This window comes from Lemur catta, chromosome 15 (genome assembly GCF_020740605.2).
Source record: "Lemur catta isolate mLemCat1 chromosome 15, mLemCat1.pri, whole genome shotgun sequence".
NCBI lineage: Eukaryota > Metazoa > Chordata > Mammalia > Primates > Lemuridae > Lemur > Lemur catta.
In genome coordinates, this window is record NC_059142.1 from 2,395,528 (window position 1) to 2,422,342 (window position 26,815).

Sequence of the window (26,815 nt, forward strand, 5' to 3'; positions counted from 1 at the left end):
TTAACAGTAAACATAAACAAACTATACCTCATGGGACTTCCAAAATCGAACTCTCATACATTTATCAAAGACAAATAGATAGATATATATACAAGATAAAGATAAGAATTTGTATCCTGTAATAATTTTTGTACTTATGTTTACCTTTCTGAGTTGTGAATAGATGACTTTTTTAATGAAGTTGTCCGGGCCAAGGCCCTTAGCCTCCTTGAGGTTTGCTGAAAGTCAGGGACACAAGGCAGATTAATAGGAGAAAAAGCATACACATTTATTTAGTGTGTATTCACGGAAGCCTTCAGAATAAACATCCAAAGATAGAGGGGAAACTGTCCATTTTTATGCTTAGGTTCAACAAAGTGTGGACAGCCATGTGGAAACACGAATGGACGAACAGGATTTGACGCCCACAGACTGAGTGGAGAAATGCAGGCAGGCCTGCCTGTCTGGACTCCTCTTGGCCTCTCTGACTCCTCTTGGCCTCTCTGAACTGCATGCCTTCCTTCCGGATGTGGGGCAGGGCCCTCTCTGGAATGCGGGTCTTAGGACCTACAGTCAAAAAGGTACAGATAATTACTTTATGGCCAGTTTTTATACCAAATAGTTTTAGGTTTTATGGCTGGCTTTCCTGAAAAGAGGTTCTTGTTTCTATGATCTGCCTTGGGGAAGAGGGATTCTGGTTTCTACGGCTAGCCTCGGGGCAGAATGGGACTGAGAGACAGGACAGAGAAGGTCAGAGAAAAACTTTTGCTTCTGAGACCTTCATTTTGGGGTACTGTTTTATTATCCCTGACAAAATCAAATGGTAAAGAACCAGCAATTTTCTGTTGCATTTCATCTCCCAAACAACGTCTCTCATCTTTAACTGCTCACCTTCATTTCCCACTTTTTCATATCAGATATTGGACAAGATATTATTATACTCCAAGGCTGCATCCAAGTGGGCAGAACCACTCACCCAAGAAACTAACCTAAAATGATCAACCTAAGATGAAATCCCCCCCAAAACTTCCACAGCCAAAGGAGTCCCTAACCCCAATTGTAATGCGTCCTTTGATTATCTAGTCAATTTGAGAGGCTCCAGGAGCCATCCATCACTTAGGGGTTTGAAAATAGATTGAAAATGACCGCTGCAGTTGCCCTAGGATTGAAGATGAAGACTGGGAAGATATGAGGCGGGTGGGGGCGAGGTGGTCGCGCGGGACAAACACTGAGACACTGATGGAAGGCCCCGAATTGCCACCTAGTCCCCAGGAACTACAAGGCCAAACGACCTCGGCTTCTCCTCTCTCCACAGACCTCCCCTCATCCCTCTCCGCCAGCCGCCCCCAGAGCTGGGGGTAGGGGATCGCGAAGCCCCCCTGCAATGGAGGCCCTTGCTGGGCAGCGACTCCCCGAGACCAGCAGGGAGAACCTCCCCGTTTCAATGACCTTAGCCTTAATCACACATGCTCAATTTTTGTCACAAAGGTAACATATTCACAGGTTTCATGCATTAGAATATAGATATTTTGGGAGACCATTAATCAACTTTCCACAGGATATATTGTGATATATGCCATATATTAATAAACATGTATATATTACACTTATGTGTATTATAATATACATTATATTATGCATTAAATATTAACATATACATATTACATTTTAAAATATACAATACAGCATATACATAAATCTATATATACAGTTTATATAATTATAAAATGAAAACACATGTACTTACTATGTAGACTTAAATAAACAAATACGACCCATAGCTTAGATGCCTCCTCCTTCTGGTTTGCCTCTTTCAGAATAAATACCCCTGCCTCCTTCTCTACCACTCCTCCCAGAAAACACTTACATTGGATTTTGTGTTAATTGCTATGATAGATGTTAATAGTGCTCACCAATTCTTTGTATATATTTCCTTCCTGGGCATATGGGAGACAAAATTTTCCAATCCCTCCCTCAACCCAACAGGTTGCAAGATTACTGAACAATGAAATATGATATTATAATTTACTTCTGTGTGAAGCAGTGTGAAATGTGATGTGGTGCTGGATTATCTTTGTCATTTTGCTAGGGGAAAAAAAGGGCACAAGACCAAAGCAGCCTGGGTTTGTAAGTCTCTCTATAAAGGATGCCCTCATTTGCACTGAACTTTGCATGTACAAAAAAACCAGCCTAGATTCTGCAAAGATACTGAGTTTTTTTAATTGTTTTTGCAACTGAAGCATGGCCTCACCTATCTAATATAATTATTATTAATATTCTGCCAATTCTGTAAGAATTCCCAAACAAGAAGTTTAGTTTCCCTGTTTTTCAAAGTAATAAGAATGGCATAAAATTGTATATATTTTTGCAATTTGCACTTTTTACTCATTAGTATGTATTTGAGAGTTTTCCATGTATAGGTATGCAGTTTTTCATTAATTTTCACTAAAATATAACATTTAATCATATTAATTTATCACATTTTAAACTTTCTATTTTGCATTTAGTGGCCATTTAAATTATACTAAAAGTTTTGCTGGTATTAATGCTCTTATTAACCATTATTGTAAACATATCCTGGTACATATGTAGTATAAATTCTTTAGGATATATTAATAAGAGGTAAACAGCTGGATTTTAGGGTCCACAGATGTATCTTTTAAAAACATATATTTTTTCTAAACCACTATTTGCTTTGCACTTCCACCATTTTTAATGGGAGTCCATTTTTATATACACTCATGGCAATATTTTGTATTGAGAAAATTTTAATTTGTTGCTAATTTGGTAGACTGTCATGATCATTCTAATTCACATGTCTTTATTATTAATGAGGGTGAGTATGCTTTCAAATGTTATGGACCACTTGGGATGATTCTAAATTCCTGTCATTCGCCCATTTCCCAAATAACTTGTTTTGTTTTTCCATATTGACTAATCAAGCTTCTTTATAGATTATAAATACAAATCCTTTGTCAATTTATGTTACCAATAATAAGTTTCATTTGTGGCATATATTTTCACTGTCATTAAGATGGCTTTTAATTTATAGAATTTTTAATTTTAATGTGACAAAATGGATCAGTGCTTTTCTATATTCTTATCAATTTTTGTGTCTTACCATGAAAATCATTGCCCATCCGAAGGTCATAAGGATATTCTTTCATATTTTCTCTAAAAGTTTTATAATCTTGTCTTTAATCCATCTGTAAATGCATTTTCAGATCTTGTACAACATAGGGATTTGATTGCATGTTTTCTTTTTCTCTGTAACAAACATCCCAACAGTTTTTACTGAGTAGTTCCTATGTGTGTGTAGATCTCTTTCTGGGCTCTCTATTTATCCCATTGATTTGTCTTTCTGCCTAATACCCCATCAACTTGATTTCTCAATTTTCTCTTTCAGGAGTGTCTTTTTGGGCCAATTTTGGAATTTAGTTCTCTCATATGAATTTTAGAACTGTCTCGTTCAGTCCCACTTTAAACCTATATACATGACATCCTAAGCTGACTTTTAAAAAAAATACTCATTTGCTATCCATTAAACCCTTGTACTTTCTGCAATACAATCACATAGCAATTACAAACTAGAAAGAAGACTAATTGCTATGTATGGAATGAAGAGGCAATGATTTATGTGAATAGTTAGCCAATTTATTTTATAGTATTCTTTTCTTGATACCAAATTTTTGTTTTACCATTCTTCCTAGACATACAACAGGCTCATCTCTTCCCCAGAGATATGATCTAGGTCACCAACTAATCATTATATTCAGCTGAGTACAAGATTTCCATCTGATGTGTAGTCCTCTCTATAAAATCTGCACTTGGCTTCTCTTGTGCTAGACATACATGGACAAGGTTTCTACTGCCTCTTGACCAATTCACAGTGGTAAAAGAGTCAAGGATAATTACAACAAAGACTCTTACTCATAAAACAGAAGCATTAAAGACACATAGCAATCACTGTTCAAAGTGACTATGAAATCAGGCTGGACTGGTGTCGTGAAATTCCTCTACTCTGCTACTTCAAGGTACCAATTTCTTTATTCGGCAACTAGAACAAACAAGCCTCAGAACCAAAGAAGGTTAGTGCTTGATTAGATAAAGTTCAAATCACATGCTCTATCTGGTGGGCATCTATGTTCCAGATAGGCCCCTTCTGTCATCTGTTTTCACCCTCTTTATCGTGACTTCCATGTTTGCTGTGTTCATCTCAAGCTTGCAATAGTATCAACAGCATGGATGATTGTGAATGGAAGAAATTTATGAGCCTGGCCCTGGAAGGGGACTGCAACAATTCTCCTCAATTTCTAGTGAACTAGAACTTGGTCATATGGCCAAATGTAATTGCATGAGAAGCAAAGAAATTTACCCCAGACAGTGCCCAGGAAGATGACAATATTAGTTTCATAAACATCTGCCTGTATTTGCCCATATTTGTCCACACTATATATTTTTCATGGAGTACACAGATGGATTTCATGCCAAAGAGAAGTAAAATATGAAGACAGAATCATATAACTTACAAAATAATATCAATAATTATACTGTATATTTTAGTCAATTGGTGGTCCCTATGTGCCAATAGCTGTGATATATTTAAATTCATAACTTATTTAATTATCATAACATCTGAAATAAATGTTTGTTATTTACACTTACAAATGAGAAATCTGAAGTTAAAGAGAGACAGTATCTTGCCCAAAGTTACACAGCCAAAAATTGATGTTGTGTGCTTCAGATTCTATTTATCTGATTCTATAACCCTGGTGCTAAATATTGCATGATACAGCTAACAATCAAGTATAGGTGAAGTCATCTGCTTAGTAGCAAGAGAGGAGTTAAATGAGACAATCAGTCGAGAGGGCAGGTATATGCTAAAATGTGTAGTTCAAGGTTCGGTAAGTGTAAACTAAACTAGTATAATGTATATGGTATATACCTAGTAAACATGTACTGAGGTATCGTGTTTTTTTATTATATTATGGTAAAAAACATAGTAAACATAAAATTTACCATCTTAACCATTTTTAACTGTCCAGTTAAATATTGTTAAGTATATTCATATTGTGAAACCCCCAGAATATTTTCATATTGTAAATCTAAAATTCTACACTCATTATATGGACAATTTCCCTTTTTCCATTCCCTGTAGAGCTGCTAGTCACCACATTCTATAATGTGTTTTTAAGACATTGTGATTTTGGGATTTAAGAGCCATGTAATGACAATAGGGTGGGAACAATCTCTTATTGTATACGGAAACCAGCTCTTTGACCATGTGTTCTCCAGCTTCATTAAAAGCTGTTGCATACGAAAAAATACTAGCACATACTTGGGGTAAGAAAATATGATATAAAGATGGATAATACAACCTTTTGAAAGATGAGTATTCTCTTGGATAGAACTGTAATTGACTTGCCAGGATTATGTTTGGATAGGACAGTATGTTTTTGACAGATTGCTGGCAGCCTGATGACAGGTAATTTCACTTAATGGTTAACTGTGTGGATTTTAGAGTTAGTGAGACCTAAGTTCCAATCCAATTTATACCATATTAAAACTACTCATCTTCAAATCAGTTACTTTACATCTCTGAGACTCAGTTTCCTTGTTTCTAAAATGGCATCAGTAGCAGCACCTATCTCATAGAGGTATTAAGATAATCCACACAATTACTCTCAACCAAGTGTCTGTTCATTGCTTTCAGGAGCTGGTTAGCTAGAGATCCTAGCTGTCAGGGGCAGGAGTGAAGGAGGCATAGAGACATGGCACAGAGAAGAAAACAAAGTAAGGGAGAAAAATACCAGGTGCCCTGAAAGTTGTAAGTCACCTTACACTTGCTTACATTAAGATCTTTTCTCCTAATATGCTCACATAAATAATGTCATTGTGGGAACTGGGAATATCTTTGTCTCTCCATCAAATTTTTCCAAGGAATATCTACCTCACCTCTATGCAAGCCTATCTTGTAGGAGTGGATGCTGAAATAGAGTAGTGTAAGGTAAAAAGAACAATACAAATCACTGTAATTTTAAGATTCACCATCCCTCATTGCAGACAAGGCTGTCCAGGATAATTAAGAAATACCTAGTCACAAAGTTTCCAGCATTTCCTGTTTTTGTATTAAAATATAAATTTTAATTTTCTATTAAAATGCTATATGATGTTTTTTTCTAATTCTCTAGCAAAAAGGTTAAAATGGTTTTTCTTCAAAGGCTTTATTCCAAATTCAAGTCAAAATATTGACTACATTTTTCAAAAAACGGAATTTCAATCTTGCTTCTAAATATGTTTATTACTTAACCGTGGAATAAGAAGGCAGGGAAGATACATATCTGTCCTAAAGGACGAATTTTGAATACAATATATAAATACATTATATAAACTTTAAAAGTAAAATCAGACATATAAAGTACTATATCCAATATACATGCAATTATGCAAAATATTTCATGCATTATATAATACGTATATAAATTACATTTATGTGAAAAACAGACTATTTGATTATAGGACATGTAATTATGTAGTGTTATAATTACATGAACGTGCCTAAATAAATAAATGTATCGCTTCTTTGGCTTAAGGATTAGTGAACTGATAAGCAACACATACGTGAAGGCTTCCCTTATGTTTGCAGCTGCAGCGCTACTGGGCAGCCCCGAGGAGCGGTGGGGGCTGCGGCTGGGCGCGGAGGCGGCGGTGGGGACGCAGGCGGCGGTGGGGACCCAGGCGGCAGGGCAGGGCAGGCGGCGGTGGGGACCCAGGCGGCAGGGCACGGCAGGCGGCGGTGCGGACGCAGGCGGCGGTGGGGACCCAGGCGGCAGGGCAGGGCAGGCGGCGGTGCGGACGCAGGCCGCGGTGGGGACCCAGGCGGCAGGGCAGGGCAGGCGGCGGTGGGGACCCAGGCGGCAGGGCAGGGCAGGGCAGGCCGCGGTGGGGACCCAGGCGGCAGGGCAGAGCAGGCGGCGGTGCGGACGCAGGCCGCGGTGGAGACCCAGACGGCAGGGCAGGGCAGGCGGCGGTGGGGACCCAGGCGGCAGGGCAGGGCAGGCGGCGGTGCGGACGCAGGCCGCGGTGGGGACCCAGGCGGCAGGGCAGGGCAGGCGGCGGTGAGGACGCAGGCGGCGGTGGGGACCCAGGCGGCAGGGCAGGGCAGGCGGCGGTGGGGACCCAGGCGGCAGGGCAGGGCAGGCGGCGGTGAGGACGCAGGCGGCGGTGGGGACCCAGGCGGCAGGGCAGGGCAGGCGGCGGTGGGGACCCAGGCGGCAGGGCAGGGCAGGCGGCGGTGGGGACCCAGGCGGCAGGGCAGGGCAGGGCAGGCGGCGGTGGGGACCCAGGCGGCAGGGCAGGGCAGGCGGCGGTGCGGACGCAGGCCGCGGTGGGGACCCAGGCGGCAGGGCAGGGCAGGCGGCGGTGGGGACGCAGGCGGCGGTGGGGACCCAGGCGGCAGGGCAGGGCAGGCGGCGGTGGGGACGCAGGCGACAGGGCAGGGCAGGGCAGGCGCGGCAGACGGGAAGGGAGCTCGGGGCGCCGGCGGGCGGGAACCTCTGGCGGCCTGCGCGGCTGGGAGGAGCGGAAGGCGGCGGAGGAGCCAGGGGCCACGATACGGGCCACCCGCCCGCCGGACCCTACAAAGGGCGCCGAGGTCAGGTGGGCTGGTGTAACTTGGGGAAGCCGGAGCCATCAGGGCATGCTAGCACGCTGGGACCGGGACTCCAGCCTCCGTCTCCTGCGCTGTCTTGGCTTCTTCCCGTTGTGGTCGCCTCCTTTTCTGTTCCTCAGTAGCCCTCACGATGCTGCTTGCATGTAACACGTACCGGTGTAGTCTTCAGGGATTTGCTTCTGGAATTTCCTACTTCAACATAGGTATATTTTTTTTTACATAGTTAACCTTTGATATACTAAACAAAATCTAATAATTCATGTATTTTATTTTCCTTATGGTTCTCTCTTTCCATAACTATATTTCTTTGGTTCCTCTTATGTGCTAGGAAATATTTTATTACCTGGATATGCAATGACGAATAAAATAGACATGCCCATATCCATTTGAAAATTACCACCCCTTAGTGGGCTTACTAGACAGTGGATAAGCAAAGGCATAAATTAATATGTTAGTAAATATACTCTCATATCCCATCCAGCATTGCTTCATAGCATAGATTTTCTGATATTAATGCAAAAAATGTTATTTTTCAAACTGAAGATTAGATAATTGATTCCCCACTCCCACTCACTGTCAGAAATAGCCAAGCACAAATAATAGTCCTCTGTCCTACAAACACTGAGTTGACACCCAGATGAAAGATATCATGGGATGAGTTTGAACACTGTCCTGCAGGCTGTTGGCTATGCTATTAGTTCACTAAATAGATGCTGTTTTAATTACAGCCAGTGCTCCTAAACTCAGAGAACCAGAGGCAAAAGTTGCACACTATTTCCACCTAATAGAACTAAAATATTTGCTTCCTTTCCATGTGTCTTTGTCCTCTGCATTTTACAAGCCTTATTATCCAAAGAAGAAAAGTTTCTATTACGTGGGTTTGCAATTTATGCATTAAACTGAAATTTGCGTTGCCTTCCAGCCATTTGGGATTTCTTATGTCACAGACTGACAATCCAAAATAGATGAATCCCTAGCCTTATATAGCTATTCTGACCTAGGCTCATAAAGTACACTATGGCTATTAGAACTGAGACTTTATATTTTTTATGTTTTAATATGTGCCAAATTATTATATACTTATTAACTGTATTCCAACTCCACTGAGTAAAAGTCCAGGGAATGTTTATATTTTAAATATAAATAGAGATATATATTACAAATTACTCAATTTAGTAGAAAGAAAAGTATATTATACCCAAAGTCTGGAATGACTGAATGAAAAATGGTGGGGGAATTAATAAGAGGATGTCTTCAAAGTCTTAGTTATGAATATTTTAAGAATCACAGAAAGCTTCACATTCTGCAAATTGAGAGAGAATAACTTTCTAATTGGTATGTGTGAGTGTATATGTGTGTGTTGTATGTTATAGCACATAGAATGAAAATTCTGGGATCAAAATTACTGAGACCATAGAGAGTGTACTGGGTCGTGGCAACATCCTTGGATTCTGGGGTCAGGAATTATGGATAAATCAAATATAATTCCCCAAGATGAATAATGAGATGAGCTTCAAGAACTTATTAAATGTATATATTTAAGTAATATCAGTACATGTTTTCCAGACTGGCTTTCATTTCTCAGTATTTCCTCACAGACTGCTGAACTCGATAACAAAGCTCATGGACCCCTGACTTCTTAGGAAGTATTTTACTGATGATACCAATGGATGCATCTGCAGCCTCTATCTCACCTTCTGAGTATTTGTGCCAATCTGTGATTTACTAAACTTTACATTGCTGTGGTATGTCTAGTTTTTTGCTTTTTATTTTATATATGTATATATATGTACGTATGTGTTTAGTGTCTATGTTGCCTAATTTTATTTAAAGTATTTTATCCTACATATACATAAAACTATTCCTTGTTCTGTGAATATATTATTTTTCTGCTTTTATTACTTTATTTTTTGTGTCAGGTTTCAAAATAGTAATTCATCACCCTGATATGCACATGTGTGCACTCATACACACCTACACAGGAATATCAAACACAGGTGTCTTTGAGTAAGGGCCCCTTAAAATACATTCATTCAAAATTTAGCAAAAGAGCTTCTACTTTGATAAGCACAGGTGTGCGTGTTTGCTTCTCAACCAGAATGATTACTCTATCTCCTTTCCCCATAGTAAACTTTTCCTGAATATTTCTGAGAAAAATCCATTGATTAGTCTGTATTCTGAGAAAAATCCATAATTATTTTTAATTTCCTTTTGTTAAGATATTTCATTGCAGTGTTACCTGCACTGAAGTATAATTTGTCATTTTTGTTTCATAACAAGTTCCCCTTGCAATAATAAAACTAGGTTCATTTTCAGTAATTTCAGCAGCATTGTTATCTTTGCCACAGTATATCACACTCGCACTATTCCTTACAAAATTTCTTGTAGCAGAGAGTGAACTTATCAATGTTTTAAAAGTATTTTTTTCTTATATCTTTTTTGGATAGTCATTGAAGGAGTCATGGGAGAACCTTGGTTTATTTAGTTTGTGTGTATTCCTTTACACATTTTTTTTTTTTTTTTTTTTGAGACAGAGTCTCGCTCTGTTGCCCGGGCTAGAGTGCCGTGGCGTCAGCCTAGCTCACAGCAACCTCAAACTCCTGGGCTCAAGCAATCCTCCTGCCTCAGCCTCCCGAGTAGCTGGGACTACAGGCATGCGCCACCATGTCCGGCTAATTTTTTCTATGTATTTTTAGTTGTCCAGCTAATTTCCTTCTATTTCTAGTAGAAACAGGGGTCTCACTCTTGCTCAGGCTGGTCTCGAACTCCTGACCTCAAAAGATCCACCCACCTCAGCCTCCCAGAGTGCTAGGATTATAGGCTTTAGCCACCACTCCCGGCCTACACATAAGTCTCATCAAGGTTGTACAGCTCACTGTTCTTTGAGACACTTGCTATTAAACTAAGTACCTACTAAAATCACATTTAATTGTAAGAGGTTGTCAAAAATGACAATATACTTTTATGTAGGTATATTTTTAAGTTTGTTTTGTCATTTAGGTCATGAATACTATTTTGCAGTTCTAATATCAATTTGCAAAAACATCCATCTTTTTTAGTCTATTTTTGTTAGCAGTATGTTTAATCCCTTTTTATTTTAAATAAAAAAAATGAAAAACAAAGTAGCATTTCTGAAGAATTATGATAGGAACTCTAGTGTTAGGTACTCTGAAGTGGATAAAAGTCAGTCATGGATCCATATCTATTAAATAATGCTAAAACACTTACATACTTGGGATTAAACATGATATTTAGGTTAAATAATATTCGTAACAATTCCTACGCTAAGAAGGGACTTATATCAAGACACACACCTATGATTATTTCCAGAAATTTACAAGTTTAATTTTAACAAATAGACTACTCAGAACTCTGGGAGGCTTAGCTTCCAAATAGAGTCCATTATTTTCTAGAATAGGTGCCAAGATCTTTGAAATGCGCTTCAAGACCCCTTCATCATTCATTCCCATTTACCTTTCTATCCAATCACCCTCTACTTTTTGCTTGGTTGATCCACAACTAAAGCGAACTACTTAAAATTCCCACATTTCTGTTTCTCACAGTCATTATCTTGGTTTATGGTTCATTCTCTCTCCTCTCTCTCTTGCTCTCTTTCTCTCACATCCGCTTTCACTCTTGCTCTCATACATATACTGTGTTTTTTAGTTTTTCTTCATTTATAAGTCCTAATTCACTAATCACTTTATTTTATTTACAGTATTTTCAGTTTTATAATAAAAATGCACACACAACACAGATTGTCATGTCATTCTTGGCTCTACTTGCATTCAGCACTTGCTCTTGAGCAGCTTTCTTTGCCATTACCATCTCACCAAGTTCCTTACATCATTTCGTGCAGTCCTGCTTTGCCTGCCAGGCACTGCCTCTGCTATTTTCTCCCCATCTTTCAGGTGTATTTACTGGGTATATTTTCAAAGCTTGTTCCAAAAGTTCTGTTCCTCTGTTGTCCATGGGGTGAAATCTGTGTGTGGACCTTCAAATTGTTCTGAAGGTGTTGCACTGTCTGTGTGAGGTGCTGCTCCATGTTCTTTTTCAAATTTATCAAATGCCTTTTTATTTATATCATCTTTTTGAGGAGGGTCAAGTTTTTGGAGACTCTTTGCTTTGCCAGTAACAGCTTTGGTGCTTCTTTTGACTCCAGAAGAAGAATGTATGCTCATGTAATCAGCAATAACTCCCATCTTAAATTTATTCCAGCAGGGAAAAGATTTGCAGCTTTAATTAGTAATCGCAGATCATCTCCTGCCAATTTTAACTGCCATTTCCACCGCTGCCAGTTGATTTTTAGCTTCCTCTTTCTCTTTTCTAATTTGCTCATTTATTTCTTCGGTCTGTTTTTCCAGAGCAGTGTTTCCTACTTCTTTTGCAGATGCTGTGTTTCCCTCAAGCACTGCAAACTTGGGAGTTCAAGTTGATCACAAAGTTTTCCACTTCTTCCATCATTTTAACCACTCGGCCTCATTGTCAGAAAAGTGATTCCAGCTCTTGCCTGAGTTTCAGAGCTTTTGTCTTTCCTTTTTGATGGCATTTTTGTAGATATCTTTTGCCTTCTTTGCCAATAATGCTTTCTAACTTCCTCTTCTTCTCTCTCCTTAGCTAACCAAGCAGGTTCTGATTCAGCTTGTCTTTGTTTTTCTTTAGCTTCTTACTCCTTCCATTTGGCTTCTGCTTTTGCTTTCTTTTCTGTTTCTTTCTTGGCTTTTTCTTCTCCCTTCATTTTTTTATCCTTGGATCACATCTATATGCATTGTAAACTAATGTTCTTTTTTTTTTTTTTTTTTTTTTTTTGAGACAGAGTGTCACTTTGTTGCCCTGGCTAGAGTGAGTGCAGTGGTGTCAGCCTATCTCACAGCAACCTCAAACTCCTGGGCTTAAGTGATCCTACTGCCTCAGCCTCCCAAGTAGCTGGGACTACAGGCATGCGCCACCATGCCCGGCTAATTTTTTCTATATATATTTTAATTGGCCAGATAATTTCTTTCTATTTTTAGTAGAGACGGGGTCTCACTCTTGCTCAGGCTGGTCTCGAACTCCTGACCTCGAGCGATCCACCCACCTTGGCCTCCCAGAGTGCTATGTAAACTAATGTTCTTATTCTGTTCATTTCTTCTTTTATTTTCTGTGCCCTTGTTGCTCTGTTCTATTTTTCAATCCATCTCCTCTCATCACGATATTCTGCTTTTTCTTTTCCTTCTTCATCTAAATAAGAAAATTATCTCCAAGAATCAAAAAAACGTTTTGAGACAGAGTCTTGCCCTGTTGCCCAGACTAGAGTGCCATGGCGTCAGCCTAGTTCACAGCAGCCTCAAACTCCTGGGCTCAAGCGATCCTCCTGCCTCAACCTCCCAAGTACCTGGGACTATAGGCACGTGCCACCATGCCCGACTAATTTTTTCTATATCTATTTTTAGTTGTACAGATAATTTATTTCTCTTTCTTAGTAGAGACAGGGGTCTCGCTCTTGCTCAGGCTGGTCTCGAACTCCTGACCTTGAGCGATCCTCCCGCCTCGGCCTCCCAGAATGCTAGGATTACAGGTATGAGCCATCATGCCTGGCCCACCATTTTACTTTTTGTTTCTATGAATTTGACTTCTCTATATACCTTACATAATATAGGTTATTTTTTAAAAATTCAAAAGTAAGCATGCAAACAGACTCCACACCCTGTGCTCTTCCCTACCAGACATCATTCATTGATTCATTCATTTAGGACACAATGTGTTCCTCAATGTGTTTAGGTCTGGGAGACACTGTGTGAACATGTTAGTTGTGTGAACATTTCTGCATTTTTCTAACGCAACAAGCTATTTCATAATTTCTTGCTTTTTAGATCATGCTCCTTGGCTTGGAAGGATCCCTCCTTCCTCTTTTACCAATCTGTCTGAAGAACATATACCCAATTTTTATAATTAGCTCACATGTAATCTTCTTTCAAAATCTGTCCAGACTCTATAACCCACAGTTTTATTTTTCTTTAGCTATGCTCTACCCCAAATCTATAGTGACTTTACTAAATGTATTTGTTCATATCCAACTTACTTGAGAACAAGAAATATATCTGATCCATTTCCGCATTACCAGTTCCTGGCACAATATAGACAGATGTACGTTTGGTAAATGTTTGCTGGCTAACTGGATGTCTGACCAGTAGGCACTGGGATTTTTTTCTTCTGCTTACATCATTCCATAAACCCTTACATCATTCAGAAACACAAACAGATTTCATCACATGCTGGCCAAGCTAGATCAACATTGATTCATTCACTCTGGAACTGGTGAAGGTTGCATGGATGATGGGTACCAGGTGCTCCTTGTCCTTTTTGTCCCACTGGCTCCAAATGGAGCCCAGGCATTCACAGCTCAGGGTCCACAGTCACCCACAGTCCCAGGCAGGTGACAGTGGTCTGAGCTGGAGTTTAAAAAAATCTTTAGAATTGAATCCAAGCTTGTGGGTGTCCCTGGGTTTTATTCTCTGTTCACTGAGGGTGCCAAATGCATAAAGGCCCAGACAATGATGGGGAAGAGAGAGTGGCACTTTCACCCAGGCCTTGCTCACTAACTCCAAGCACCAGAAGGTGCCTCAGACCTGCTCATCACTGAGGCTGCATCTTCTGATTGGCCCTCTCTTCCTTCTCCCCATTCAGGACTGTGGCCCCAATCATACTTTGCCATCCAGGATTTACCATCTCTGGTTCCAATCAACATGTACACAAATTGGTGCAAGTCAGATGACCCTAGGTCATATGCACCCAAAATAATTCTAAAATTTTCAGTGCATATCTGATGTTCTTGCCTGAATTTAGGGAAACTGTTAATTATAACATTTAATTAAACTAATATCTTAGGTTTAAATTCTAAAGTTGCTTACATACTTGACTATGGGAGAGGTAGATCTTTAGATGTAACTGGAATTTTGGGGATTTAGGACAGTCATTTGGAAAATGGAGAGGTCAGGACAAAGAGGATAGGAAGGAGGAGTCAATGGTGGGTCAGAAGAAGACAGATCAGAATCACCAGAGGGAGATGGGAGAGCTGGATACAAGGAGGTAACCGGGAGAGAAAAGAAGGGAGAGGATTTACTAAAAAAATGAGTCCAGTTTTTTTTTGCTTATGAATTTTTATCACCTTTGGCCACTGAATAATTTAGTGAAGCAATTTTTATTATTTTTTAAAACTTTGTTTCAGAATATTATGGGGGTACAAATGTTTTGGTTACATAAAAATTGCTTTTGCACAGTTTGAGTCAAAGTTTTAAGTGTGCCCATCCCCCCTATAGTGTGCATCGTGCCCCTTAGGTGTGAATTTATCCATCCCCTCCCTTCTGCTCGATTTCTGCTGAATGTTATTTCCATATGTGCACATAAGTGTTGATCAATTAGCTCCAATTTAATGGTCAGTGCACGTGGTGTTTGTTTTCCCATTCTTGTGATACTAGTGAAGCAATTTTTAATTCAGAATTTTATATGGAGTTTTCTGCCTCCCAATTTTATTTTTTAAAAGTGCCTCCCAAGTGAACAATGTTGTTCTAGTCAATATTCATCAAATTAAAGGTCCACATAATCCTTGGCAAGGTTATGCTATTTAGAGAGATAGGCACAAGAATTTCAGTAAAAGTGTGCATAAATATAAGGAGTGTTTACTAAAAGGGAAGCTTATTTATTCAGGGCTTGCTATTGCAAGGGGGTCAGCAGCCATCAATTGTGTTGAGTGAAGAGTCAATGGTCAGCAGAGGAGTGGGGAGTTTTATAATGGAAAAAAAATGGAAATCTTCAGGTATTCCCTGATTGGAGGCTGTTGCCATGAGGAAGTTGAAGGTAGGGAACCAGAAGTAGAATCATCTATGTGCTCAGTTAGGTGTGCATATTTGGCTTTTTCTAGTTTGTCCTTAACTGGAAGTAGAGGCGAAAATTAAAGAAGCTGTCAGTTATTAATACAATCCCGGTTTTAGAGGATTGTCTTCCTGAACCGGTTGCTGCAGACAATAGTTTGATTGCTTGGACTAGTTTCAGAAGATAGTAGGTTGGCTTCCTGGGATAATTGCTGTAGGTTGTGGTTCAATTTTTACATATAATATGGTCATTGTCCCTTTATACATTCAACTCTAAAAATGAAAAGAGAAGTAACTGAGTGCAAGAAAATATTTGCAAATAATATATCTGATATTAGTCTTGAATACAACATAAAAAAAGATCTCTTACTATTTAAAAAATAAATTCACGAATTATTAAAAAAGGGAAGATTATTTTAATGGACATTCCTTCAAGGAAGTTATATGGATTGCCAACAGATGAAAATATGTATGTCATTAGTTATGAAAATGCATATCAATGCTTCCATAAGGTCCCACTAGAATGGCTATAATTTAACAAATGATAGCAAATAATAGCAAGGCTGTAGAAAATATGGAGCCCTCGTACATAGCTGGTTGGAATGTAGAGTCATTTCTCAGGATGTTATATACAGAATTCCCAGCAATTTCACTTCCAGGTATTTACCCCCAAAATAAAAACGTGTGATCATATAAGATTCATATGTAAATGCCCACAGTGACACGATTTATAGTAGCCATAAAGTGGAAACAACCTAAATATCTATCAACTACTGAAAGGAAAAACAGTATATATTATATCCATACAATAGAATACTGTTTCACAATCAAAATGAATGAATTATGACATGTACTACAGCTAGAATGAGTCTGAAAATGTTATGTGAAAAAATCCACACACAGAAGGCCATATAAAATGCCTTACATTCTCTATTTTGTTCAATTTGTCCATTACTTACTTTTTGTGTTTCACTGAACTTTTTTTTTTTTTTTTTGAGACAGAGTCTTGGTTTGTTGCCCAGGCTAGAGTGAGCGCTGTGGCGTCAGCCTAGCTCACAGCAACCTCAAACTCCTGGGCTCAAGCGATCCTCCTTTCTCAGCCTCCTGAATAGCTGGGACTACAGGCATGTGCCATCATGCCCAGCTAATTTTTTCTATATATATTTTTAGTTGTCCAGATAATTTTTATTTCTATTTTTAGTAGAGACGGGGTCTCACTCAGGCTGGTCTCGAACTCCTGACCTCGAGCGATCCGCCTGCCTCGGCCTCCCAGAGGGCTAGGATTACAGGCGTGAGCCACCACACCTGGCCCATTGAACTTTTTAGAGTACAATTTTGATTCTCTTTTCTTATCTATTATGTATATTTATAATTTATGTATATAATTTATATATTATTTATGTATATATAATTTGTGTTGCCTTATTACCTCAGAGATTACAATTACTATCATAAATTTTATAAGTATTTACTTTAAATTATCACTTTAAATTTGATTTTATATCCAAACCAGCATATTCTATACATGTTTCTTCCTCTTTACGTTGTTTTTGTCAGATATTACATCTTTATGCATTGCACTCATAAACATATAATAATTGTTTATTAGTCTTTTAAATTATATAGAAAAATTAAAAATAAGAAAAAACGTATTTAAACAAAAAAAATTAATACTCTCACTTATATTTTTCTATGTAATTATCTTTACTGGTGTTGTTTTTTTCTTTTTATATGGCTTTAGTTACTGCCTACTGCCCTTTCATTCAGCCTGAAGGATACTATTTAGCATTTCTCGTAGTATAGGTCTACCAGAAAAGAAAAAAATCTTAATGTTTATCTGGAAATTTCTTACTTTCTCACTTTATTTTTGAAGGACTTTTTTTCTGGAGATAGAATTCTGGGTTGGTAAATTCCACCAACATCCAGTAGTTGAATAAGTAATTCTGCTGTCACCTGACCTGATGAAAATTCAGCTGGTAACTTAGTGAACATGCCTTGTAAATGAAGAGTCAATTCTCTCTTACTGCTTTCAAATTTTTTTTTATCTGTCTTTGGCTTTTAAAAGCTTAATTATAAAGTGTGGATCTCTTTTAGTGTATCCTACTTGGAGCTCATGAGGATTCTTGGAGTTGTGCAATTTATGCCTTTTATAATGTTTGGAAAGTTTTAACTGGTTATTTTTAAAAAATAATCTTGCCCCTTTCTCTTTTCCTTCTCCTTCTTTTGAATTCTATAATGCCTATGTATGTACACTTGACGTTCAACTGCCTGTCTCTTGGATCTGTTCATTTTTCTTCCTTTTTTTCCCTCTTTGATAGACTGAATAATTAAAATTAAACCATGTTCAGATTTGCTGATTCTTTTTTCTGTGTGCTTAAATCTGCTGTTTAACGGCTCTCTTAAATTGTTTTTATTTCAGTTATTTTACTTTTCAGGTTCATTATTTTTGGCTCATTTTTAAAAATTTCTTGGTTCACTATAGTTACTTGTACATGTTTTCTTTTAGCTCTTCAAATATATTTAAGGCAGTTAACAAAGATTTTCCCTCATAAGCCATTGTCTAGGCTTCCTCAAGGGCAGTTTATGTTGACTTCTTGTTAGCAAGCAATATTTTCATAATTCTTTTCATGACTTGTAACTTTTTGTTTAAAAGTGGATATTTGGGATATAATACTAGAAATCAGAGTTTTTCCCTTTACTTTGGGTTAGTGTGACTGATTATTGTGAGTTTTATTTATTTGTTCAATGAGTTTTCCAAACTATCTTTATAATCCAGTTATTATTTGCTGTGAATGGCCACTGAAGTCTCTAGTTCATTAGCTAGGTGGTCAGCTAGTGATCTGACAGAAATATACTTGTCTGCTTCCCTCCTAAAAAATATCTCTCTAATTCTTTAAAGCTGTGCTCTGAGTGTTTCATGTGGTATAGCTTTATTACTCAGAAAATAAGTTTTCAACTTTGCTTTTGCTTATGTTTCCTGGTTCTCCAGAGCATGAGGGTCAAACTGACATGTGTGTTTAAGGCCTTCCTATGTCCTTCCTGCACCTGTACCTGGCCCTGATAATACACATTGTCTTTTAAGTTATCTGAACTATGCAAGCACTTTTCAAAGACCTAATCCCCAAATCATTTTACTGACAATTCTTTCCTGCTAGACATTTGGGCATGACTGTTTTTTATTCCAGCTGATATCTTTTGGTCCAGGTAAAATAAGTAGTTTATTTATATTAAAAATATTTAGCTAGCCTTAGGTTATTGATTTAAATCTTTCTTTATTCAGGTAGGCATTTACTACTACTATATTCCCTCTGAGAACAACTTTTGCTGCATACCATGTTTTGCTATGTTGGGTCTTCATTTTTATTCATGTCAAAATAATTTCTAATTTTCTTGCAGATTTCTTCAACACATTAGTTATTTAGAATTTTATTATTTAATGTCCATATATCTGTCCAAAATTTTAGCTATTAATTGGAATTTTTCTCTTATAGTCAGAGAACATACTTTGTATTTTTAAATCCTTTCATTTTTTATGGCCTTGAATATATCCTATCCAAAACAATGTTCCATGTACACTTAAGTAGACTACGAACTTTGCTGTTGTTTGGTGGATTATACTATACATGTCTGTAAGGTCAGTTTTCTTCAGGTGCCCTATTTCCTTGTTCATCTTTTGTTTGTGTTTATCTGTTACTGAAGGTAGAGTATTTAAATCGCCAACAATTATTGATTTTTCATTTTATTTAATTTTTAACTTTCAATCATTATAGGTACCTAATAGTTGTATATCTTTATAGGGTACACATGATGTTTTGATACAGGCATATAATGTGAATTAATTAAATCAGGGTGATTGGGGTACCCATCACTTCAGACATTTAACATTTCTTTGTGCTGGGAATATTCAAATTCCACTCTTTTAGTAATTGTAAAGTATACCCTAACTTATTGATGATTGTGGTCACTTTGTTGTGCTATCAAATATCGTTCACTCTACCTATCTAACTATATCTTGTACCATTAACCATGCCCACTTTATCCCCTACTACCCTTTTATTGTTGAAATATTTCTCTTTCTTCATTTTTGACAGTTTTGGATATAAGTATTTTGCTGCTGATTTTTTTAGGTGCATATATGTTTATAATTTTTGTGATACCCTGGGAAACTGGGCATTTTATCATTATTGAATGCCCCACTTCATATCTAGTAATTTTTTTTTTTTTTTTACGTAACATTCTATTATTGTCTGATTCTGGAATAGAAACTACAGCTTTCTTATGGCTACTGTTGGGGTGTTTCTAAGTTTTCACTTTCCTATTATTTGTGTTTTTGGATTCAAAGTGAGTGTGTTGTAGGCAGCATAACTTATTTTTATATTCAGCTTGACAATCTTAGCTTTTCTGAATTGCTTGATTTTTTAATATTTGCTGTTATTTATATAGTTGTATTTGTTACACTATTTTTGTTTTTTATATCTCTTGTATGTTTTATTATTTTTTCTACCTTTACTGCTTTCTTTTTCGTAAGAAATTTTTTATATAATATTGTAATTTCATAACTTTCTCTATATATTTTTGGAGTTATCTCATTACATATTGCTCTAGGGCTTACAATATACATCTCATCAGAATCTGCTTCATATTTATACTGACTTAATACTGATGATATATAGTGTTAATTTTACATATTTTATTCCTCTTTCTCATATTTGTGGTATTAATTTTATACATATCTATATATGTTACAAACTTGATACGTTTTTATATTTATTTTATATGATTTTATTTATTTTGGTGAAAAGAGAGAACAATTACATAGCTACAACTTTTTTGATAGTAATCATCTTATTTATCCTTTCTTGTTCTTTTTATTTGTTCAAGTATATTCAATTTAATATCAGGAGATATTTCTTTATTCCAAAACAGCTTTGTCCTCATTTACTTTCTTTGTGTTGTTATTGGAAAATGTATTAAATTTATACTCATAATAGGCCCAACAATAAAATTATACTCATTTTATATAATTTTTAAAAATTGGTTAAGATAGGAATGGAAAAGAAATATGCTTTTACACTATCTTTTACAATGACATGATTACTTTTACTAGTGCTCTTTCTCATTTTATGTGAATAGAAATGAGTACCTGTCTGTAATTAGTTGATTTCAGCCTAAAAAAGTTTACTTTAATATTGTCCCGTAGGGTTGGCCTGCTAGCACCAAATTTTCTGGTCTTCTTTGTCCGGATTGTGTTTATTTTGCTTTTATTTTTGATAGCTTGCCTTGGTATAGGATTCTTGGTTAACAGTTTTTTCTTTAAGGAGTGGAGAAAAAAGCTTCAAGTGGAGTTGAAATCTTACAAGTACACAAACAAATCAATTCCTAAAAAAGCCAACTGGATTGAGAAATGAAGTCATATTGATGACAACAAATGATATGTTTGGCTGGGTTGAAGACGGCAGAAAGAATTAAACTTTCAGACAACAGAAGTCTGTGAAAGGAGTGGTCCTGACTGAGGCCAAATGGAGGACTTATTTTTTAGAGGATCACAGACGACACATGAGAGCACATCATGCTGAATATAAACAGGATAAGCTGCTATCCTGTGCTAAGATCCATAGGTTTATAGAAAGAAAAGTCATATTAATAATTTTAACATGAAATAGTATTTGATTAAGAGGATCACAAATGTGCAGTCATAATTATGATTAAGTTGAAGTTATGTTTAGTTATAACAGAAGGGTGTTTTAATAGCATAACAAAAGGAGAAAAATAACCATTGCTAAGTTGTGGGTGCTGTACTGCTTAGCATGTGAAATAAAACACTCCTATGAGTAGAAGCACGAGATAAGACTGAGGGATGAGTTTGTGGAACACATCATCGGGATAGCTGAATACCTCACATCTCAGTAAAATACTTGGGGAGCACAGTCCACAACTCAAAACTCACGGTGCTTGGAACGGAGGTGTTCTCCTGTTCTTAATAAATGCACCTGGACAAGTTGGTGACAGAGGAAAGTGAAAAACTGCCTACATTTTGCTCTCCATATCTGGTTCCCTGGCTCAGAGCTGTGTCCTCTGGAGGACAGAGCACTTTGCCTATGTAGGTCTGATAGAGGTGCCATTTTTCTAATTCCCACAAAGGTGCTTTTGGTCCAGTTCTGACTCTTGAGAGATGAAAAGGGAAGAGTTACAGGTTTTAAAACAGATCCGCCTCTTCTCTCCTAGGAGAGACAAGACAAGAACATTCCAGGAGGAGGCACTACAGAGTCTGGAGGCAAAAGCAAACTGGCAAAGTCAAGGAGGCTGAAGGAGGGAGACAGAGAGGGACAGAGGAGGTGAGCCCTAGAACAGGTAGGGGAGAGCACATGGGGCTTTGAGATATCGCTCAAATCTCTCTCTCTCCTTCTGTGTATATTCTGAATATTCATCCCTTTTCTGCCTTTGTTATAAATATTTGTTCCAGAATCCACAACTTCTTTCATCTTTTCAAAGACCTTCTCCACTCTCAAATTACAAAAATATTGTTCTATATATTCCTTATACTTTCTAAAGTTTTAATTTTTTTATATTTAGCTCCTTAATCACCTAATTTTTTTTTCTAAAGAGGGATCTAGCTGTATTTTCTTTCCTAATCGATAGTCAATTATCCCAACAAAACACGTAAGGAACATGTCTGTCTTCCTGCCCAGATCTGAAATGCCATCCTATTACAACTCAGCAATTTCACTCACAGGTATACAGCCTAGAGAAACTCACATGCTTTCTTACAAAAGGTATTTACTGCAGCACTGCAATAGGAAAATCTGAGAAAAACCTAAGTTCCTGTCAATAAAATGGATAAATTGTGGTATATTCATTATGATAAAGTACTATTGGCAGTTACAGTGAATTAACTAGAGCTTAATGTTTCAAAACACATAAATCTCAAAAAAGTAGAGAATTTACAGAATGATATTCACATGTAAGCAACACGGAAAACAATACTACTAATTTACAATTCACATATAATAAAAGCATAAACACATGTAAGGTATACATCCACTTTAGGATACTAGTTACATCTAAGGAAGGAAGGAGAAAGATGGAAGAAGAGGTACAATCTGTAACACTTTATTTCTTAAAATAAAAACTGCTGTCATCCCTGCACTCTGGGAGACCGAGGCTGGAGGATGCAATGAGGCCAGGACCTGGAGACCAGCCTGAGTAACATAGCAAGATCCCGTCTTCAGAAAAAATTTAAAAATTAGCAGGGCGTGGTCGCGTGCAGCTATAATCCAGCTACTTGGGAGGCTGAGGCAGGAGTTGGAGGCTGCAATGAGGTATGTGATAGCACCACTACACCGCAGCCTGGGCAAGAGAGTGACACCTTGTCTCAACAAACAAACAACACCAAAACTAAAGTATGATAAAGTATTATGTTTTCTATATCACCAATAGTGGTAGATAGACATCTGTTATATTACTCTTTGCACGTTTCTATGGGCAATAGTACATAAAGAAAAAAAGCACATCTTTATTATCAAGTATATTCCCATTTATCCACAACTCTAGGCTCACTATTAATAATTATTCATCTTTTCTTGTGCCAACGCCACATTTTTCAAATAAGGATAGCATTATGAGATTTTCATACCCCCTAGGCCAAGTTTCCCCTCCCTGTGCTTTGTTGCTGCTGCTGCTACTTTTCAGAGCTATTCTAGCACATTTCCTCTTCCACAAGAGTATCCAAGTCAGCTTCACAATAGGCAGTATTTAGATGTAGTAGAGTTTGGGAGAGTAAGGCAGCAAAAGAGCATGCCAGAAAAAACTACAGTATGAGGAAATGAATGAATTGAGGGTAACAGAAGGGGTCTTAATGTAACACAAAATAGGCATATTATTTAATAGCCCAAAGAGAATGAAGAAATATGTCATGCTTCAGTATTTATGTGAAGATTGTCAGTTTAAAGAGAATACACTTTTTTCTTTAAAATAAATTATATGGCATGGGTACCCATAGAAAACTGATATCACAAATGAGATTTTCAATATAACATTAAGTATACAGTTCGATAAATGCTCTTTATCTAAGCTTTTACATAACAACTGAAGCACCTCATACTTTAAAAAAAATTCCACAAGTCTGAGAGTAGGTGAAACAACCAACTGGTAATTTATATATATAATTTAACCTATTTGTTTGGGTCTCGAGGTACCTAACCACTGGCATCATAAACTCCCATCACTGTAATACTTAAATTCCATGAAGCATCGCTAGGTCCAGATAACCTCAAAGACATTTTTGTTAAGAAGATATTCATCAAAGCAGATTTAAAATTGAGCAAACTAAATAATTCCCAGTGATTACCGTATCACTGATATAGATCAATACCAATATTTTCAAACTATATTTTCATTGCAGAAATTTAATGTTAAGAAGTATCTTAAATTCAATACCCAAGCTGAATATCCAAAGTGATCTCTCATTCCCCATTCACTACAATTTTTGTTTGAATCACCCCGGCATGACACGGTGTAATAGAATGAACACTACACTGGATGGGAGAAGACTTGGATTCTGCTACTGCCCAATGGCAACAACTTAGGCAGATCACTTCTGTGACCCTCAATTCATTCAAAGTTAAAAACATGTAAGACTAGATCATCTAAATGACCCTACATTCTATAAATTACTAGCATTTTATTTTAACCAACTGAGATCACTGCAAAATAAAAGTAACGGCACCACACATAGAAGAAGCAAATTGAAGAATCCACAGGAACATTCTCAGACGTTCAAATGCGAAGAGAAAAAAAAATGGATTATATCTGAAGACTATCCAAGTAATATCTTGACCACTTAAGCTCCTGTGGTAGGAAAAAAAGGTAGCACAGTATAACTGTTCAAGGAAAAATACCACAAGAATACCGAAATAAAAAACAGATGTTCCACAAATAGTTACTGCTACATTACAGAAGCATTTCCTAGGTTTTCTTTTCTTTTTTTTTTTGAGACAGAGTCTCACTCTGTCACTCTGGCTAGAGTGCTGTGGCATCAGCCTAGCCCACAGCAACCTCAAACTCCTGGGCTCAAGCAATCCTTCTACTTTGGCCTCCCGAGTAGCTGGGGCTACAGGCTTATGCCACCATGCCCGGCTAATTTTTTCTATATATTTTTAGTTGTCCAGCTAATTTCTTTCTATTTTTCAGTAGAGACAGGATCTCACTCTTGGGCAAGCTGGTCTGGAACTCCCGAGCTCAAAGGATTCTCCCGCCTCAGCCTCCCACAGTGCTGGGATTAAAGGCCTCAGCCACCACACCTGGCCTTCCTAGGTTTTCCAAACTCCTAAGAAGTCCTGATAGAAAAAGAAACGTTTCCTTAACCATCTAAATGTACTTTCTGCATCATCAAACGTGAAAAGGACAAAATATGAGACAATCTATGGAGTTAGTTATTTGTGCATATAATTGATCTGCTGAACTATGCTTTGTACCTGTTCAGCACTGAGTAACGCGCCCTGAACATAAAAGGTACTTCACACTGTTTGAACAAGTTAGTGAACGAAAATACATGAATCTTTAAGGCTGTACATTACAAATTCTAATCAACCTTTACTTCTTGCTTTATGCCATATTCTAGTAAAATCCAATATTTGAAGTAAAAGAACAGATAGAAATAACTAAATATGCTCAAGCTCTATCATCCTCAGACATCAACAAAAATTCAAAATTACAAATAAGATAAATCACAGAATACAATTTAAACTGAATAACAAAAACAAACACACAAAAAGCTTGAGTAACAAATAGCCTGCCTACCATTCACCTGCATCAACCCCCGGTCTGTCGAAAGGCCTTTTGCTTTCTACGGCAGATAGCAATGGCAAGAAAATCTCACCATTTCACAAAATTTTTAAAAAATGTTTTAAACAATTTGAATAACATAAACTTGCTTAGCCTGGGGACAAACTTTTACTGAATTAAATTTTTAAAAAGTAAGTTAATTTCCAACATTTCATGCTTTTTTAAAAAATTAAAAAGACAGGCCAAACACTTAAGTGTTACTGTATTTTTTTAAATTCACCAAGATATCCAGTTAAAATCTATATTCCTCTAGAGGCCATGGAGAGAATCACAGCTATCGATGTGTCATGGCAGATTAACAGGTGTATTCTGATAAAGTGTAACGTGAATACATTTTTCTGATTTGAATCCTGTTTATTCAACAAAAATGTGCAGTGTCAATATCCAACACACACACACACACACACACACACACACACACACTCCTACTCCATGCCTTAAACATAAAGATAAAAATCAGAGAAGGGCCAACCTTGCTCTCAAGAGGAGATAAAATAACAATACAAGGTAGAAAGCGTAAGCACCCTGAGAGATGTGCAGATGTTACTGCCTCACAGAAACATAACCCTTTCATCTGTTGAAAGCGATTTCATAACAATTAACTCCCTCTAGGCTCACAGCAGCCAACTCTGTTGCTGGAGTGCAAACGTTTTCCTACTATTACAGATGAGGAAACTGAAGCACAGAAAGGTCCATCAGTTCCAAAATCTCACACAGGTAGTTACAAAACTAGAGACTGTTTCTGTTATATTTTCTCTGGGGGAGTAGATCAACATATGGCAAGCCTTTTGTAACAGGAAAGAGTATTTTGATACTGTGAGCAATCACTTCCTAGTCTATTTTATATATATACATCGATATCTAAATAAACACCTTGATTTCCATTAACACGTGTGCTTAAAGCAAGGCAAAGCAACTAGGTATTATAAATATTAAAATAAATAAACCTCCATTATGTTTTAACAGAATGAGAAAATCAGATGCAAGATCTCTCCCTCCAGTAACTTGTGGTTATTTCTTCTGTAATTTTTACTCATGTCTAAATAAGATTCTAAAATTGGTCTGCTCCGGAGCCCAGGCAAGTACAAGTTGGTTCATCCAATAAACACCTTTAAGAAAGGGTACATCAAAACATTTTCAAAAAGCTACTGAAAATTAAATAATACCATCAACTCTTCAGTTATCCATAGGACCATGATGTGACCCAGCCTGGGCAGCTGTTGATCAAGTAAGTTGAACGAATGAATGAATCTCCGTAGCATTTTAAAATCCCAGGCCTGTTGCTCTTTGCACACTGCCATGTTCCGCCTCCCATCACTGCCTCACCAGGGTGCACACAAGCAATGTAAACTGCAACATAGTGAGGATATAATTAGGGAAGCAAATCTGATGCAGGTGAATACACTAATCCCAAAGGTTAGAATCACCCATACCACTACTCTCCAAGGTTAACTCCTCTCTTGAAGAGCCA

At 37.5% G+C, this 26,815-nt stretch overlaps 1 long non-coding RNA gene and 1 pseudogene across 1 annotated transcript; both read right to left on the reverse strand.

Annotated features, from left to right (window-relative positions):
• Positions 1-243: 243 nt before the first annotated feature.
• Positions 244-26,815, reverse strand: LOC123650837. Its single transcript, XR_006739498.1, has 2 exons — positions 26,511-26,815; positions 244-546 (listed from the first exon to the last, which is right to left on the reverse strand). It is a non-coding gene; the product is annotated as an uncharacterized LOC123650837 (long non-coding RNA).
• On the reverse strand, positions 11,363-12,461 carry LOC123650836 (annotated as a pseudogene).